General features: G+C 43.3%; 1 long non-coding RNA gene across 1 annotated transcript; it reads left to right on the forward strand.

Moving 5' to 3' along the window:
* Positions 1 to 427: 427 nt before the first annotated feature.
* On the forward strand, positions 428 to 18,703 carry LOC141786214 (uncharacterized). Its single transcript, XR_012597644.1, has 3 exons — positions 428 to 500; positions 18,379 to 18,447; positions 18,641 to 18,703. It is a non-coding gene; the product is annotated as an uncharacterized LOC141786214 (long non-coding RNA).
* The last annotated feature ends 283 nt before the right edge of the window (positions 18,704 to 18,986 follow it).

The following is an 18,986-nucleotide window of genomic DNA, read 5'->3' on the forward strand; positions in this document are numbered from 1 at the left end:
AGGCGGTAGTCAGGAAAAAAAAAAAAGAGTGCACAATTATAGAGTACCTGCTCCTTTTAACAGATATTGCAGTAAGGCAAAAACAGTAAGATTGTCACTTGGAGATAAATTTAAAACACCATTTCCTTTCAATTCAAAGATCAAAAGCACTGAAGAGGAATGACACATGACTGTGTGGAAGCTGCTGGGTAAAGCTCTTCCATTAAAAAGCTTTTCTTGGTAAACTTTGGAGCCACCACAGAGGATGTGCAGAGGAGTAAACTGCTTTGTTTGGAGGAGAAAATGGATTTACCCACAGTGTGCTAATGGTTGAGCTTGATGCCATTTAGAGGAAGAAAAAAAGCTTTTGTTGTAGGTGTGGCCTGCCCTCTTCCACAACAAGGCAGTGATGTGTAAAGTCAGAATCTTGCAGAGAGTCTGAGGGACAGGGATCCTTAGTGACTGGAGACGTTCCACAGTCAGGATGTTTGCAGGGTTCCTCTTTCTGCTCCTCCTCACAGGTAAGCTGGCTCTCTTCTCTTTGAAGCATGCTGCTGTGGAGCTCTACACTTTGATTCCAACTATTCACAAACATTCATGCAGAGTTGATTTCATTGAAGCAAAGTGTTGATGGTGTGTCAGTGAGCTGTGAGCTCTGTGAGCGTGTCAGGTAGAAGCAGCTCCAATCACACACAGCCTCCTGATGCTGAAGGCCTCTACAACCAGAGCCAATTGGACGGTATAAAGAAAGGGATTTTGTTTCTCAGTGGGAGGCTAACAGCTGTAGAATCATTGGAAGGCCAACTTCAGAATGCATTGGGTGAGAGGCGGGGTACACCCTGGACTGGTCACCAGTCAATCACAGGGCTGACACATAAACAGACAACCTTTCACGCACACACTCACACCTAGGGACAATTTAGAGTGATCAATTCACCTGGTGAGCATGTTTTGGAACTGTGTGAGGAAGCCAGAGAACCCACACATGCACGGGGAGAACATGCAAACTCCACATAGACAGGTCCACCGGCCAAGCTGGGAATCGAACCTCTGACCTTCTTGCTGTAAGGCTGCAGTGCGAAACGTTGAGCCACCATGCAGCACCATATTATTGATAATAATAATGATAATGATGATGATAATAATAATAATTTTATTTGTATAAGACTTCAAAAAACAGAAGTTTACAAAATGCTTTGACAGTCATGAACATAATAGCAAACACAAGCATTTAACATGGAACACAAGCTTCAACCCATATGAACTCAGGCAATACAAGAACCATGCAATATAAAATGAGAGCATAAGGACCAAGATAAAAGGTAAAAACATCAATCACCAAAAAAAAAAAGACAATAAAAAGGAAATAAAAGGCATATGGAAGCAGAGAACAGGACAGCAGGTATAAAAAGACAATAATAAGAGTGTAAAAAGAATAATAAAACGATGAAATTATAATAATAGTGAAGATAAAATAATGAATGGTAAAACAGTTACACCAAGGTAAGACAGAAATAAAAGAGATGAAATATAAAAATGGAATGGACTTGAGCTTATATAGCGCTTTTCTAGTCATGGACCACTCAAAGCTGCTTTACATCACAGGTCACACTTACCCATCCACACCCATTCGCCCTCACATTCACTCACTGATGGATCCAATCTTTACTATGGTAGCTATCCATCAGTACATTTAACACAGTTACGCCCTTTCATACCCATTCACACCCATTCACACACCACTGACGCAGCAGTGGGAGCAACATGGGATTAAGTGTCTTGCCCAAGGACACCTTCCGATCACCGACTAAGCGCATTCTCCAACTGCGCCACCGACGCCCCTAAAGAAGACAAGATAAAGGACAAAAAGACAAAAAGATGGCATCACATAAAAGCAAGTCTATAAAAGTGAGTTTTTAAAGGAGACGTAAAGGAAGCACCTCTGCACACCTTATGTCCTCTGGCAGGTCGTTCCGAAGTCGAGGAGCTTTGATGGAAAAAGTTTGATCACTTTTGGTTTTGAGCCAAGACTTTGGAATGACCAGAAGGCCTACGCCAGAGGATCTGAGGCTGCGAGGGGGCTCCTCTGGGTTGAAGGCAGTTAAAGATGCAGAAACAATAAGCTTGGTAAACTTGCTGGCAGACGTTGGATTAAAAACCCTTCAATGAACAGGAGTATGATCAGGGGTGTATTTAGTGGTTTGGGGGCTCAAGGCAAACCCATTCAATGGGGCCCTCCATGTCCTTGTAACTCATCTTCCTCAGAGCTAGACTGGCCTTCCCTGGGTCCACTGTCTCTTTCCCAGAGTCAAGGCATGAGACAGTGCTAATCTTGTACATGGTAACTTAACGCAACTAAATGTATTTCCTCAAGTTCTGTACTTTAGTTTGATTCTGAAAAAAGTGAATCCATAATTTAATCCACCTTGTCCTGGATTTGAAATCTTTTATGGTCAATTGACAGCTTATTTGTCCCACAGTGGGGAATTTACAGAGTAACAGTAACAAACAAGAAAGTATGAAGTGAAAAACATTACAATAGGTAAATATTGAAAAAAAAAAAAAAAAATTAGTAAAGAACAAATGTGTAAATATCAAGCATATGTAACCCAGGTCACTATTTTAGATACTTTTGTAAAGGTGAATGTGCATTGTTAAAATTCTGCCAGTTCTATAGTTTTACTTTGTTCTTCAACTCTATATTAATTTTCGTGTTACATTAGATCTCGCGTTATTTGTAGATCTCGCGGCAAGTGAATTGTCCTATCACGTTCCTGGATTCAGCGTGAATCAGGAAGTGTAGCTATAAGACGGCGCAGCTGATAGTGTGAGAGACTCGACTTGACTCCAGATTGAATCATCTGAGATCTGATCTATAGTAAAGCTTGTTGAATAGTACGCGGAGTAACTGAACTTATGCTCTAAACATAAACGTGCTAACTGAACTTATATTTTGAACTTAAACGTGCTAACTGAACTTAGAAGACGAAGAAGTGGAAAAACTGAACTTATACCTTGCCAAGTTGTGCTGGACGAGACAAGCCGATGTATTAAAAATAGATTTTGATTGGACTTGGTAAGTTAATTATAGTGACTGGCATGAATCTAATACAGTGTACACTCATCTGTTGGTATGTGTGTTGTTGTATGAATGAGTATGAGTAGGTAACTGTAACAGTTGAGGTGTTGTGTGATGTACCTTTAAGAAACACGGTGCAACGTCACCAGAGGCCACGGTTGTCATCTTTGTTTTCAGTCTGAGTGGCACTCTCGTTATGGACGCATCCCTGAGTCCAAGAGCTCGTACTCCTTTTTCTATCACTGGACTCACAAGTGATGTATGGATATGCACTTGCTATTTTGTTTGTATGATGGAATAGTAGCCGTATAACCGGGCTTGGTAAGGTTATGCCGTTTGTTAATAAACAAGAGCACTGTAAAGACCCCAGACCTGTGTGGCTGTGCACTTTTGACTACATCTACTAACTTCCAACGCTCTCAAAACCTCACTAAATACGGAAGTATGTATCCAGAACCATCACAATTGGCGCCCGAACATCTTTTCCTTGGACCTTCCTAAATCATCCGGAGTCTACGAGCCATTTCCAGTACTCAGAAAGAGAGTAAACACCGTTAGCCGTTAGCGCTAGCTCACCGCGTGCGTCGGCAACATCAAGGATTTTGACGGACCACATTTTGCTGCACGGAGGAGAGAGGGAACCAGCCTGCCGGCGGGAATTTCCAGGCATCGTTGGACCTGCTGCACGGAGGAGGACGTCCAGTTGAGGTTGGAGCTGGATCTTTTTCTCTGCCACCGGATCTGTCCCTCACCTTTTGCCTGGCGGCTGCGTGTGTGGATTCCCGTTCTGTATTTCTACCGGCTTTGGATGAACTATGAAACTTTAAGGATTCTTGGAGCTGAACTGAACTGTGGATTGATGCCTGCCGCGATCGTGGGATAAACGGACAAGAGAGTGATTTGAGTACTGTGAGTAATGAACATAAGGACTCTGACTGCGTTGTTAAACTCATAAATATTTGAGAGTTGAGAGTGATCAATATAGTTGCTTTATTAATAAGAAATAACAATTTATTGGGGTTATACTCGGTTGAAGTAACTTTTTGAGTCTGTTTCTCTTATATTGTGGCAATATTCTTACTTCATATTGCACTTGCAAAGCCTTAATTGATAATTTGCTGGTGTTTTTTTCTATATATCTCTGCAACTGCAAGGTTGCAGTTTGCTTAAAAAAAATAAAAAAATAAAAAAATAAAAAATCCTTTTGGTTTTGCATGTTTAAGTACATTTGTGTTTTCAATTTTCTGCAGTGGCTTAAGTGTTTTTTTGAAAAAAGGGAAAAACTTTAGAGACTATAGACGACATTGATAGTTAACATCATGGCTAAGTTTCCTCAGTTTATTTACTTTGAAGACCCCCAAGATGACACTGACTTTGCAGCTCTCCCGAGACTGCCTGTTACAAGACATGTAAGCGCCGACCTTGAACACAAAGTGAAAAGCTTACAGGCCTCAGTCGACATGCTTCAGCAGTGCCTACATGAGTCTCTTGATCTACAGGGGAAACTTCTGGAACACTGGGACAGAAATGACAAGTTAGCTGCTACTAAGCCCCCTGATGACCCCCCAACCCCATCCCATTGGCTACCTCAACCCCTCAATGTCCTGCTTCTCTTACTGAGGTACCTCCATTCTCCAATGTGGCATCGCAATCTCATGCTAAAGTTTCAGAGTATGCAGACCACCAACAGTCAAACTCTCTCGACATTGCTAATACAACCAGGGTCCTAGCAGCTGCTTTACACCAAGCTAAACTGGAGCCTCCTGTGTTTGCTGGAAACGGTGTGATCCACCCAGAAGACTGGCTGCAATCCGTTAGTACTTACAGGTCCTCTCTTGAACTGTCAGACGCTCAAATCCTTAGGGAGCTGCCACGCTTCCTGTCTGGAGAAGCAAAAAAATGGTTCAGTGTACTCAATAACCATGTTGTCAAATGGACAGATTTTTGTGTGCTATTCAGAACTGTCTTCCTCCCCTCTGATAACCAAGAGCGTGTGATGAGAGGCATCCTTGACCGCGTCCAGGGTCCTGAGGAGCCCCTACCCACATTTGTAGCCCACATGCTCAGTGAGTTCAAGAAACTGAGGAACCCCCCATCTGATATAGAGCAAATAGAACTGATCTGTAAGCACGCTCAGGAGAAATACAGAGTTGCTCTTTTTGGCACACACGTTGACTCGATCATTGACCTGATGTTGAGAGCACATGAACTCCACTCTGTTCTTGGCCCCAGTACCATGCAGCTTCCTCGTTCTCAGGTAAAGAGGATTAATGATGGTGGCACCCACTGCTTCAAATGCTCCATGCCAGGTTTTACATCTCGCACCTGCCCTAACTGCTCCATTACCCAAAAGGGTCCCCAGAGTCCTCCCAAGTCCACACCTGAACCTCCGCAGACTGAGCCTCAAGGCCTGAACTCCAACACTAATGGAGCAAGTACTTCTGAGGGTGGCTCAGCATCAGATCTGGGACCCTCTAGTAGGAGGCAGGGAAACTTCCAAGGGGGGAGGTCATTTCGCAGAGGCAACCCTCCCCCCAGGCACTGACCCCGCCTCCCCTACCTCCTGTTTCGGATGAGCAGCCTGCGCTCAATCACGTTGAGGATGAAACGTCTCAGTCTCCATGGAACACCCCATTGAGAGTCAAAGTGAACTTTAAAGGTGCAGCAATGGATGCCACACTTGACACGGGAGCCTCACTTTCAGCTGTGAGGGCGGACTTGATTTCAGAAAGCAATCAAAGCAAAATAGTTACTACAGCCTGGTCAGGTTTGCCCATTCTCCTGGCAAATAACACGTACTGTGACCCACTAGGAATCACCTGGCTTACCATTGGATTTATGGGAAAGCGTTTCTACCAGAGATTTGTGGTGATCCCTGAACTATCCTCCCCCATTGTTTTGGGAATGGACTTTGCGATACGTGCCTCACTGATCATACATGTACCTACCAGAACAGTGTTCATGGACTACAAACAACCTTTCCCTGATGGTCTTGAGGATGACAGGTCAGACACTTGTGACTTTGAATCAGGGACTATGATGTTTCTTGATGTTTCACCATCAGCCCTAAATGACAAAGTTGATGAAGCTAGCTTGGTGAAAGAGCAGAAAGCTGAACTGTTGAGGTTGCTTGAAAACTACGCTGATCTATTTGATGGTCACTTGGGCCGCACATCACTAGCTGAACATGTTATTGATACAGGAGATGCAAAGCCTGTCAACCTTCCTCCTTATCGAACTTCACCTGTAAAAAAGAAAGTAATCGAAGAACAGGTTCAGAAGATGTTACAGGAAGGCATCATTGAGCCAGCATCAGGGCCATGGTCTGCCCCCGTTGTCATCGTGAACAGACCCCAACATGAGCCAAGGTTTTGTGTTGATTTTCGAGGTCTCAACCAACTGACTGTGAAAGACTCATATCCACTGCCACGTGTGGATGAATCCCTTGACTTCCTATCCAGAGGAAAGTTCATTTCCACTCTAGATCTTGCTCGAGGTTATTGGCAAGTGGCTGTTGCTGAGGAGTCAAGATCAAAAACAGCTTTTGTCACACACTGCGGACTGTTCCAGTTCAGAGTTCTACCCTTCGGCCTCTGTAATGCTCCAGCGACTTTTCAGAGGCTTATGAACACAGTCCTGGCTGGCCTCATTTACAAGTCCTGCGCAGTTTACCTTGATGACATTGTTGTTGCCTCTCCAACCTTTGAACAGCACCTAGCAGATCTGGAAGAGGTCTTGGCAAGGTTAAAACCAGCTGGCCTGTCCCTGAAACCAAGCAAATGCCAGTTCTGCCTCAGTGAACTCACCTTCCTTGGTTATCGTGTCACTCCATCTGGCATATACCCTGATCCTGACAAAGTCAAGGCTGTGATGGACTTTAAAGTGCCTACCTCTGCAAAGCATGTGCGACAGTTCCTTGGCCTGTCAGGTTACTATCGACGCTTTGTGGAGGGTTATGCTCGTCATGCAGAGCCACTCTTTGCACTTACAAAAAAGGATGCACCTTTCAGCTGGGACAGCACATGTCAGGCAGCCTTGGACCTGTTGAAAAAATGCATCACTTCTGCACCTATTCTAAGGTCCCCCAACTTTGAGCATCCCTTCTTCATTCACACTGATGCGTGTGATGCTGGACTTGGTGCTGCACTAATGCAGAAAGATGATGAAGGCAAAGATGTTGCTGTAGCATATGCTAGCCGTGCGCTACACAAGGCCGAAAAACCATACTCCACCCCAGAAAAGGAGTGTTTGGCTGTCATTTGGGCCTTGGAACACTTCAGGCCGTACATAGAGGGGTTACATGTCACCATTTACTCTGATCACAGTAGCCTGAGGTGGCTGATGTCTCGCCCAAATCCATCTGGCAGGCTTGCCAGATGGTCCCTTCGCCTCCAAGACTTTGACTTCAACATTGTTCACAAACCTGGTGAACGTAACAAAGTGCCTGATGCACTCTCACGGAATCCTCTCCCAGCTACAGATGCTCCGATGGATCTCTTACCTGCTCATGCTGTCATTGGAAGCCTTGACCTTCGCACCTTGCCTTTGGTAGTATTGGCAGATCGCTCACATGTACGACAGCTGCAGCTGGATGACCCCGTAACTGGGGATTTGCTCCGTAAATTGGAGGAAAGCAGCCAGAATGTGGACAATAATGATCTCTCTCATTATGCTGTTCTGGATGGGCTGCTCTACTTTCACGACCCAAAAACTAAATGTGGTCTGCATCCACTCAAACAAATGAAGCTCTATGCCTCCACTGCCATCCGTGGTACTCTGCTGAAGTATTACCACGACCACCCAACAGCTGGACACCTGGGTGCTTCAAAAACCCTGGCTCGCCTGAGACTCAGGTTCTTCTGGCCAAACATGGCCTCTGATGTCAAGAGATATGTGGTCTCTTGTTCAGTGTGCCAGACCACTAAGCCAAGTCAAAGAAAGCCAGCTGGCCTCATGGTCCCCATTCAACCTCAGAGACCATGGGAGTACACCAGTGTGGACTATGTTGGACCTCTGCCACGCACATCAAGTGGTAATGCCTACATCATTGTCTTTGTGGATTACTTTTCAAAATGGATCGAAGTCAGTGCAGTGAGAGAGGCTACAGCACAAGTTGCAGCCAACAAGTTCATCAGTGATGTCTTTGCTCGACATGGGGCCCCCTCATTTCTCATCTCTGACAGAGGGACACCATTTGTGAGTGAACTGTTTGAGCATGTTGTTTCAACACTGGGAACTGAGCACAGACTTACAACAGCTTATCATCCACAAACAAACGCCACTGAACGAGTGAATCGAACTCTCAAAACAGCCATTCGTGCCTATGTGGGAGACAAACATACTGCATGGGACAAGTACATTCCCCAGATTTGTTTTGCACTGCGCACGGCACATCATGAAAGCACAGGTCTAAGCCCCTCCATGATGTTATATGGACGAGAATTAAACACTCCCCTTGACCTGGTCACTCAACCCTCCAGTGATGGTGTTGATGACCCCGGTGTCCCCTATCCTGAAAGCCTAAAAGCCTCACTTCAGGAAGCACATGACCATGCTCGAGCTGTGCTGAATGAGAGCCACAAACGTCAAAAACACTACTACGACCTGAGACGCCGTCATGCCTCCTACAACATTGGGGACCTTGTTAGAGTTAAATCTCACCCCAGATCAGATGCGCTGACCAATTTTACTGCAAAGTTGGCCCCACTTTACACTGGCCCTTACCGCATCTCCCAGAAGCTGTCTGATGTGAACTACAGACTCTCCAGGAATGACACAGGAGCAGATGCAGGAGTTTTCCATGTGGTGAATCTACTGCCATTTCATACATGGGACACAGCCTCTCCCCGTGGACGTACAAGTCATGTGCCTGCGAATTGCCAGAGCCCTGAGTTTGTGGACAGTGACCTGCCCCCTGACCTGAATGTCCCAGAGCCAAGCAGTTCGGGCATCCCCGTCCCTGAAACCTCAGACACCCCCTTGTCTCTCCCTGATGACGAAAATGACTGGAACACTGACCCTAATGGAGCTCACTCTACACCGACTTCAGCGGCTGACGCTGCCTCAGTGACTCATGACTCCCAAACCCAAAACTCACCTTTGGCTGACATGGTTCCTGTACCTGCTGAACCCTACAACTTGAGACCAAGACATGCCCCCAGAGTGACCTCTGGATGGTCAGACACCAGGTGGACTAATGTTTTTCACACCGACAGACTTGACCTGAGGTAATGCTTTTAAAGTTATTAAGTGTGTGTTTTCATGTTCAACAACAGCATTACTGATATTGTTGTTTATTCAACGTACTAAAGAATTGGTGAATGTTGTTTTGTTTTCAACCTGTTTCATTGTATTGAAATAGTTAAGGACTTGTTTCATTTAAGAGTCACTAGTCAAAAAAAAAACAAAAAAAAAAAAACATGGGGAATTCACTATGCTGTTTGTTTAAGTTAATTTTCATTTTGCTGATAACACTTTTATGGACTTACACATTATTCAATTCTGACATGTATGTCGGTTACTGTGTTGCTTCACAGATTGCAACCCTGTTTGGTTTGGACATCTTAAATACTTTAGCATGTATGGGAGTATTTTAAGTTCGGACTGTCTCAGAGCGTACGGCTGAGGTCAGCCTTAGTCTTACCAGGGGGGAATATGTAACAGTTGAGGTGTTGTGTGATGTACCTTTAAGAAACACGGTGCAACGTCACCAGAGGCCGCGGTTGTCATCTTTGTTTTCAGTCTGAGTGGCACTCTCGTTATGGACGCATCCCTGAGTCCAAGAGCTCGTACTCCTTTTTCTATCACTGGACTCACAAGTGATGTATGGATATGCACTTGCTATTTTGTTTGTATGATGGAATAGTAGCCGTATAACCGGGCTTGGTAAGGTTATGCCGTTTGTTAATAAACGAGAGCACTGTGAAGACCCCAGACCTGTGTGGCTGTGCACTTTTGACTACATCTACTAACTTCCAACGCTCTCAAAACCTCACTAAATACGGAAGTATGTATCCAGAACCATCACATAACGTATCGATGGGTTAAAGCTAATGCTAACAAAAGTTTGGCTACCATGTGCGAGTGTGAGAATGAATGAGCAACTAGCTGCGTGATACGCAGTGTGGGGCTATAGAGATCAAGGAAAAAAAGCTAGACGAGTAAATTTATTAATGTTTTATTTAACTGTTATTTATTTGATCATTTGTTCACTTATGTAATTTACTTGTTAATTTATTATGCGTATGAGTGTTTAAGTTTGGCCTTATTTTTATACAGGCCATGTTTTGAGTTTCCTTTTCCTTCTGGTGTGGATGGATGGCGAGCTGAAGCCGACAAATGAGGACATTGGATCTATCTGTGAAACAAGGACCACATCAGATAAGATTTATTAGTTGAAAGAGACTATTTTCTAGCTTTTGGACGATCGTATCTCTGAAGAAGAAAACATTTTTTTTTTTATTATGAACTTTGAATCCGGTGGACAATCATAACAACTGATGACATGAAGTGTGCCTTATTTGAACCTTTTGTGGATTGACAAAGTGAAGTGAACTTACTAAACAGAAAGAACTGAAGAACTTGAAAAATTTTCTTTCCTCTTTTGTTTTCATTTTATTTTTCATTTTATGTTGAGAATACAAAAACATTTTTTGAAACCCTCATTTACTGTCTGTGTGCCTTATTAAGTATTGCCACCTTATTTATTTCCCTCTTTTTGAGTTTAGATCTTCTGATTTCATTAGCCTTTTCTTCTTATGTTATCCTTAAGTTTATGGTAAAGTAAACCTTAGCGGTAAACATAGGTTACACATAACATAAAACTGGAAAAAAATCTACTGAAAGAGGTGATATTTACAGTTACCATACTTTTTGGTACTATTATTTTAAAGTTAATGTATTTTTATTTGACCCCCTGTCCAGTGAGTAATTTTTCTAAAAAAGAGATTGTGTACAATAATGTTTATCCCCAACTCAAATAGTTTGATTTGGGGATAAAGTGTTTTTTACCACTGTCTTCCTGAATCAAATGTTCAGATGTGTTGTAACATGGAATAGCTCGTTGAATAAGAAGGGAGGGGGAGTACCCAAAACCATCATTAAAGATAAAGGGCTCTAATTTCTTAGACCAGGCGCAGGCGCACCTGCCCTGCGCCGGCCTTCGCCGTGCGCACAGGGCGTGACCGGTGCACTTTGCAAGTTTCCTGCAGTGCCAAGAGAGGTGCAGTACAGGCGCACATGAGCGCAGAGCTGCGCGTCCACGCCTCCCTCCGCGCAAATGGCAGAGAGGGAGGAGAAAAGCCGTGAGTGGGTTTAACACAGCCGAGCGCTGTTTTCACCAATCAAATGAGCGCCTCTCCTCGCCTTTAAATGCCCTGCGGCCGAGGCGCAGCGTCTGATTGGTCTGAGTGATCTCCAGCACCGGGGAGAGAGTGCTGGTAGCGGAGACGGTCAGAGCTGCTGTGCCTGCAGCAGGTCAATGGACAGCGGGGCGCATCGGAGGACACAACGCGCGTCACCGTGTGGGCCAGCTCCCGGGACAGATTTAATCTGTTCCTTTGTCTTTATCCAGAGTAAAAAATTAAGAGGCAGTTACACAGCTGGCTTATCCATTCAGAATACTTTTGATCCACCTGCACTCCTGGTTTGTCATCGCCAAGCAAAGCCTTTGGTGATATACTGTATACTCTCCCAGTGTCTCCACCTCATCCTTCTTACAATAATGTACTCCATCTTTTTAGATCACATTAAAAATAAAGACTAAAACAGAGAAATATGGGAAATCACGGGTAAATCCTGAGTGACACACATTTATTCTCTCCCTCTTTTCTTTGAATTAAATGAAATGAGAGAACCAGATATACTCAGTATCCGATGTTCAGGCTGTTTATTGTTTAATTGTAAGATGTGCATCAAACTTCCAGCTGCCGTCAGGTTAACTTTCCATTATGACAAACGGCTTTAATCTGACATCAGATGTGATGGGACTGTTAATATAGATATAAATGTATCTGCTGGTTCAGACAGTTACATTAAATAGTGATTGCTGTGATTGTTTATTGCATCAAAATGTGCCTGACACTCTGGAAACCTGCCTCTGAGGCTTTGTTGACATGTGCGCACATGTGCGCCTGTCACCAAATTACAGCTGCGTGGGGTGTGCTCCGCATTGCGCCAAGGATAGACCAGGTTGTAGCTGGCGATCTTTCAGCGCACTTTTTTGGCACGAAATTGTCACAGCGGCAACATGAATCTGCCAACACCTCCCCCTGGTGCACCGTCAACTCCCCCTGGCGCGCCGTCACACCCATCTCTGCGCAGACGGTCTACCAAATTGTCAAATTGGCAGCGCACGGCGGTGCGCCGCACGAAATTAGCACTGCGCAGGCTGCGCCAGACTTGCACCAGGCTTGCGCCCCCTGCCCTGCGCCACGAAATTAGAGCCCATTGTCTTTTGATTTATTTTGAGGCATGTGAAGTAAGATTAAGAAAAAAGAAATGCTTTCAATTGAAGAGAACTTCATAAATCAGTTTTTAAGAGATGCTTTGGGGGCCCCTGGAAATCTTGGGGCCCAAGGCAACTGCCTGTGTTTGCCTAATTGTAGCTACGCCCCTGAGTATGATCAACAAAAGAAGGCTGGAATAAAATCAGTTTGTGACATGGGCGTCGCCACCATTCAATGTGAAGGGGTCGTGTCCCCCCCAGATTTCAAAATTCTTCATTTGGACCCCCCCACATTTAACATTAAATATTGGTTCATCCAATATTGGTTTCTATTGCCTCGTAAAAGAATCTATTCCACTTAATCGCTAATATCAATCAAGCAATCAATCTTTATTTATATAGCGCCAAATCATAACAAATGTTATTTCAAGACACTTTACAAAAACATTTACAGGTCTAGACCCGTAAATGTTAATAAAATTTTATTAGCAGAAACCCAACATCAAGACAAGATAGAAATAGAAAATACATAGTCGACTACCCTAAACCACTCCATGTTTTCCGGACAACCTTCAACTACCACAGCATGAAGTGAGGGACGGTGCATCTCAGGCAGTGAGAGAGAGCAGCAGGCTGCTTGACACAGGAGGTAATGTTAGTCCTGAATATTAAAACGAGGCCACGCTATATTGTTCAGCTAAGAATGACGAAAAGTAGAAGTAAGATAATGAATTGTTGCAATATTTGCTCCTTCCCCAGACATAATAGACATTCGAAAATTTTTAACAAAGAAGCGGAAAGTAGGTCTAAATGTACCCACAATACAGGTGTTTTGCTATGGAAACGTTAGCTGACTTATTCTATATTTAGAAAAAAACAGTGCTTAATGAATCCATCCCGATCCCGTTTGACAGCAGATTGATAGCGAGTCAGAGGCAGGAGCAGAAGCAGGGTCAGCAGCCTGTGACGTGAGGGACAGTGCACAGACTTCAGTCACGGAGGTGAGCTATTTACGGTGCTGGGCTGGAAGTTACAGGATGGGTTTGGGCAAGATGACTTTACATTACTCCACACAGCTCTACAAACATATAATATGATTGCTGATTAGTTGAAGTTTCTTGTATTTAGTTTCTATGGGCTCCAGATCAAAAGTTACTGTATGTATGAATGAATAATCATTGTAGCTAGGGGTGGGCAATATGGCGAAAATATCAAATCACAATTTTTTTTAATATAAACTCATAATGGTGATTTTCTCATGATTCATTGTTTTTTCTAGACTAATTTGCACGTTAGACCATTTTTCCCTATGTCTAACATATAAAACATGTAAAACCCTAACAGAAAATAAGTGACACTTAAAAAAAGGAAAATTTCCGAACATGTTTTAATTAAAATAGTGCAGTTTTTATAAAAATCTGCAATGAATAACAGCATAAAAGTTAATGAACATCAATAAAGTGAACTTTTGTAACAAAAATGAAACACACCAAATAGCTTATTGAAAAAGGTCAAATATAAATGCAAACTCAAGTAAGTGTTTTTCTCTCTATGTGCAACAATTTAGAACAAATATTATCTAACTGCAATGTCTATAATCTGAATGAATAATACAGCTGCCTTAGAACAAACGTTTGTTCAGACATCTTCAAGCTTTTATTTACTTTTCTCATTCTGCCATGGCTTCATGGCAAGCAAAGCAATAGAGAGAGAGAGATGTATGTTATTCTAGGTGTTTTGTGTAGGAAAGAGGCACAAGTTATTAAGTGGCACAATTTATACATATAAACCAGTTTGTATGTGCCACCATTACATTGACAAAACTGCTCTTGTTCTTAAACATATTCACTGACTAAAGTTACTGTTGGTTGTTAACATCATCACATTGGTTCATTCTCTGAAGTTCTCTGCTCGACAGAGTAATTTTGTGTTGTAAAAGGCTACATGTAACCAAAAAGTCATTGTTGGTGGTAAATTTTGTCATATTCATCTCATTATCTTAGGCATGACAGTGAGTTTTATGACAGTGTGGTAAAGGCTGACATTTAAATGAGAACTTAATGTTGAGTCTGAAAAATGTGTCTTAAAAGTAAAAATTAGATGTTAAACTACCTGTTAAAATACATTAGAATGCAGCAAATATCATCTAATTAACCACCGGAACCCATACCAGTGTGTCCCCCCCACATTTAAAAAGCTTCTGACGCCCCTGGTTTGTGATCTGACACACAGATTTCCTTAGTTAAAACCGAAGCTGGACTAAGTCCAGTAAATAAAAGCAAGTCATTTGGACCCCCCCACATTTAACATTAAATATTGGTTCATCCAATATTGGTTTCTATTGCCTCGTAAAAGAATCTATTCCACTTAATCGCTAATATCAATCGAGCAATCAATCTTTATTTATATAGCGCCAAATCATAACAAATGTTATTTCAAGACACTTTACAAAAACATTTACAGGTCTAGACCCGTAAATGTTAATAAAATTTTATTAGCAGAAACCCAACATCAAGACAAGATAGAAATAGAAAATACATAGTCGACTACCCTAAACCACTCCATGTTTTCCAGACAACCTTCAACTACCACAGCATGAAGTGAGGGACGGTGCATCTCAGGCAGTGAGAGAGAGCAGCAGGCTGCTTGACACAGGAGGTAATGTTAGTCCTGAATATTAACACGAGGCCACGCTATATTGTTCAGCTAAGAATGATGAAAAGTAGAAGTAAGATAATGAATTGTTGCAATATTTGCTCCTTCCCCAGACATAATAGACATTCGAAAATTTTTAACAAAGAAGCGGAAAGTAGGTCTAAATGTACCCACAATACAGGTGTTTTGCTATGGAAACGTTAGACATACCAGTGTGTCCCCCCCACATTTAAAAAGCTTCTGACGCCCCTGGTTTGTGATCTGACACACAGATTTCCTTAGTTAAAACCGAAGCTGGACTAAGTCCAGTAAATAAAAGCAAATCTAGGCAATGTTCCTTTACGTGGGTTGGTTCCTGTATTGTCTGAGTTAGATTAAAGGAATCCAGAGTTTCAATAAAATCAACAGACAAGGGTTGTGAAGGACAGCAAACATGAACTAACTCCTGAATGAAAACAGTGTATATTTTGGGGGTCTATAAATAATTAAAATTTGAACAGGGTCTTTCTGTATGAAAAAGAATGCAAGGTGCTCAAAAGAACTAAAAGTGCTGAATGTGATTGGGGGTGCATTTAAAAATCTCTTTGTAAATGCCAGCCACCCCCCCTCCCTGACCAGAGAGCTGATGAAGGTGAGTAAAATCAGGGGGGGTAGTGAGGCTGTTTTGTGAAATAAAGTCATGACATAAAAATGTTTTGTTGTTGAATAATCTGATGTTTAAAAGACCAAAATTTGTAGATGTACTGTTAAAAACAGGGTGGGGTACCGAGGAAGCAGGGGAATGTGGAGTAAATAGGAGGGGGTACAATTTCTTAGAGGAGGGGGTTGACAACGTGAGGACGTTGTGTGGAGTGGAATTGAAGATTCACAGATGGAGCTGATGTGGAGGGATAGAGGAAGGCGGGGATTGGTGGGTGCGTGGGCGGGGCTTACCGGGGTGCTTGGTGGTGACCAGAGATTACTGAGTGGTGGCAGGGGGAGTGGCCTGTTTGTGGGAAAATGAGCTGCTGGGTGCGAACTGCCAAACTGGTGAGGAGTGGACCATGTGTTGGATGTTGTGATAAAGTATTTAGCTACCCCGCCTGTTAGGACAAATCCCATCATGAGTTGAAAGTGATGCTCTGTCCCAAAAGAGATTAAAATTGTCAATAAAGCTGTTGTAGGCAGGGCAGGTAAACTGGAGCCAGGTATGAAGACTGAGAATCCTGCCCAAACGTTCTGCTCCGTGACCAAGTGTGGGGATTTGGCCAGAGATAAAGAACTGTCTTTCCAGTGTAGCGTGAATCGGTGTCAAAGAATGACTAATTGATTATTAACAGCAGAATGCCAGCATTCCACCGGAGCGAAAGTAAAACTTTCAAAAGACATTTAAACTTACAATAGGTGAGTTTAAATTTAAGTCGGGGCACCACCCAGTTTTGGAGACAGGGAAACAGGGAAACTCTAGAAAGGTTTACTGTACGAATTTGTGATTTAATAATTCATAGAATTATTAATTATCAAGTCTCAATATCAAAAGGCCGCTACATCAAACGTGAATTCTTTTGAACGGTGTACAGAGGCCGTTAATTTCAACCACACAAAGACAGAAAGCAATTTCTTTATACATGAAAAGTTTATTTACTAACTAAAAGAAGAAATATGTGCATGAATAAATGAACAGGTAAAAGATATAAAAGGATAAATGCATTGATGAATGGAAAGTGAAACTGATCATAAAAACTGGAATAAATGGAAAAAAATGACATAAACCAACCCACATAAACTAACTAACCCACCCAAGATCTCTGGGGCATTGACCACGATATACCAATAAATGCAAGACAGTCTTACACAAGTTCTGAGGCAGATGACGAGAGCGGAGGGGGCGACAGAGATGGCTGGGTCCCGCTGCAGATGTCTGCAGATGTCACCACATCTGAGAAGCTGGAGGCCTACTGCAGGTCATCTGAATGTCACGGAGGTGATGTCCGATGAGTTGAGTCCGTAGAATCGATTCTGACAGCGGCAGGTGCAGCTGGAACAGCGGCGATGATGCAGGGTGTGGGGTTGAAACTTTGGCAGAGTTCCAAAGTTGAATCACTGCAGGGAAAGCAGTGAGCAGCGCTCATCTCCTGACGTCAGCGCCTGAGGGGGAATCCCCGTCGATCAGCTGGGTGTCTCAGGGAGAGACTCTCAGGGGGTTTAAAGTATGAGACCAGGTCAGAGCTGCGAAACCAGGTCCCAGCCTGGCTTACGTTACACCAGTGTCCTTTAATACATTAAAAAGCAAGTTAAAATCCATCTTAGTGATTTCAGATTTCAAGATCTTAGAGACAGAGGAGGGGAGGGAAGGGAGTAAGTGAAGAAGTTTGTCCAGGATGACGGGGGCAGTGGCGCCAGGAAAACAGTGCGTTATGGCGTTAAAAAAGCTGTTGGACCTGGTTATGGAGTCTCCGATAATTAATGTGGTTGGGGAGAAAAGAGGACGAGGAGATGAGGATCCGCATGCACTGAAGCCTTCTGATGCCTGGAGCTCCACCTGTGTTGTAGAAGCCTAAGAGACCCTTCCATCCCAGATAAGGTGGGCCGTGCCGCCTGGTTCGAGCTGGTCTTCTGAGGAGCCAAAACAGCAGCGGAGGGAGTCCCCTCCGCTGGAACTGGGTCTGACAAGGGAGGTGGGGCCAGTGCAGCAGCAGGAACAGCGGCGCAGACATAAGTCTCATCCCTCAGGGTTCGAGAAGCGGTAAGAGAGGCAGAGTCGTGATGGTGAAGAAACCCTCCCCGCCGCTATTGACCTCCCCAGCGATGTGCCACCTTGTGTAGAGTTGGCACAACTTTTACGGTGCTTAAATTCAGCTTGGATGTATTTGTCTGGTGCCTTACAACTCTAATTAAAATATTATCTATAACAACACAAAAGTATGAATAACAATACTAAAATGCAATAAAAACCTGTAAAAAGTCCAAACATACGGATGGACTTTTGAGATGGATTTGATGACGTCACCCTAGGCTGAACATTGCGTGAATGAAGAAGATTTGTCTTGACTGATATTAGGACTTAAAAATCAAATCTCAGTCCAGTCTTTTGAGGACAACAGTAAAAGCTGCTCCTGATCTGTGGAACATGCATAATGAAAGTGTGCAGCAGATGATCTGATGAACTTTCACCGATTGAATACATAAACATGGAAATAATGACAAATAAAAAAAAACTAGTGAACTCTTTCTGTGTCAGGTGGAAGCAGCTCCAATCACACTCAACCTCCTGATTCTGAAGGCCTCTACAACCAGAGCCACTTGGAGGGTATGTATGTTTAGGAGCAGAAAGCCTTTCACTGAGCTGAACCAGACCAGAGTCTGGGCCCTGTCAGACTGGGTCCAGTTTTTGTCTGGGTGCTGGTTTTATGCTTTAAACAGGAAGTTCCTTTTCTGATTAACTTTCACTGATTGAATACATAAACATGGAAATAACAACAACATGTGTCTTTCTGTGCGAGGCGGAAATGCTGACAGTTACTCAGAGCCTGTGGATGGTGCTCGTGATGATGATTCAATCCCATGGAAAAGTAAGTACTGTAAATTCAGAACCATGTCCATGGCATATTAGGAAAGTGAAATAGTTGCTGTGTTTACAAGATGTTGCTGCCACTTGTTTCCTGGTGTTTGCTGAAGCAGTTTGTGAAGATGATCACCAACTCACTGCTGAGTATTTGATAGTATTCATTAGTGTATGTGGTTTGTATCAAAGTGTCAGTGGCCTCCTCCAGCTCTGCATGCAGACCCTGTCTCAAGCAGAGCTGACACATAGACGGGCCTGTTTCTTAGGCTTAGATTGATCTGAAG

Source organism: Halichoeres trimaculatus, unplaced genomic scaffold (assembly GCF_033239565.1).
Source record: "Halichoeres trimaculatus isolate MK-OKI-2021-1 unplaced genomic scaffold, fHalTri1.1 fHalTri1_scaffold_24, whole genome shotgun sequence".
Lineage (NCBI taxonomy): Eukaryota > Metazoa > Chordata > Actinopteri > Labriformes > Labridae > Halichoeres > Halichoeres trimaculatus.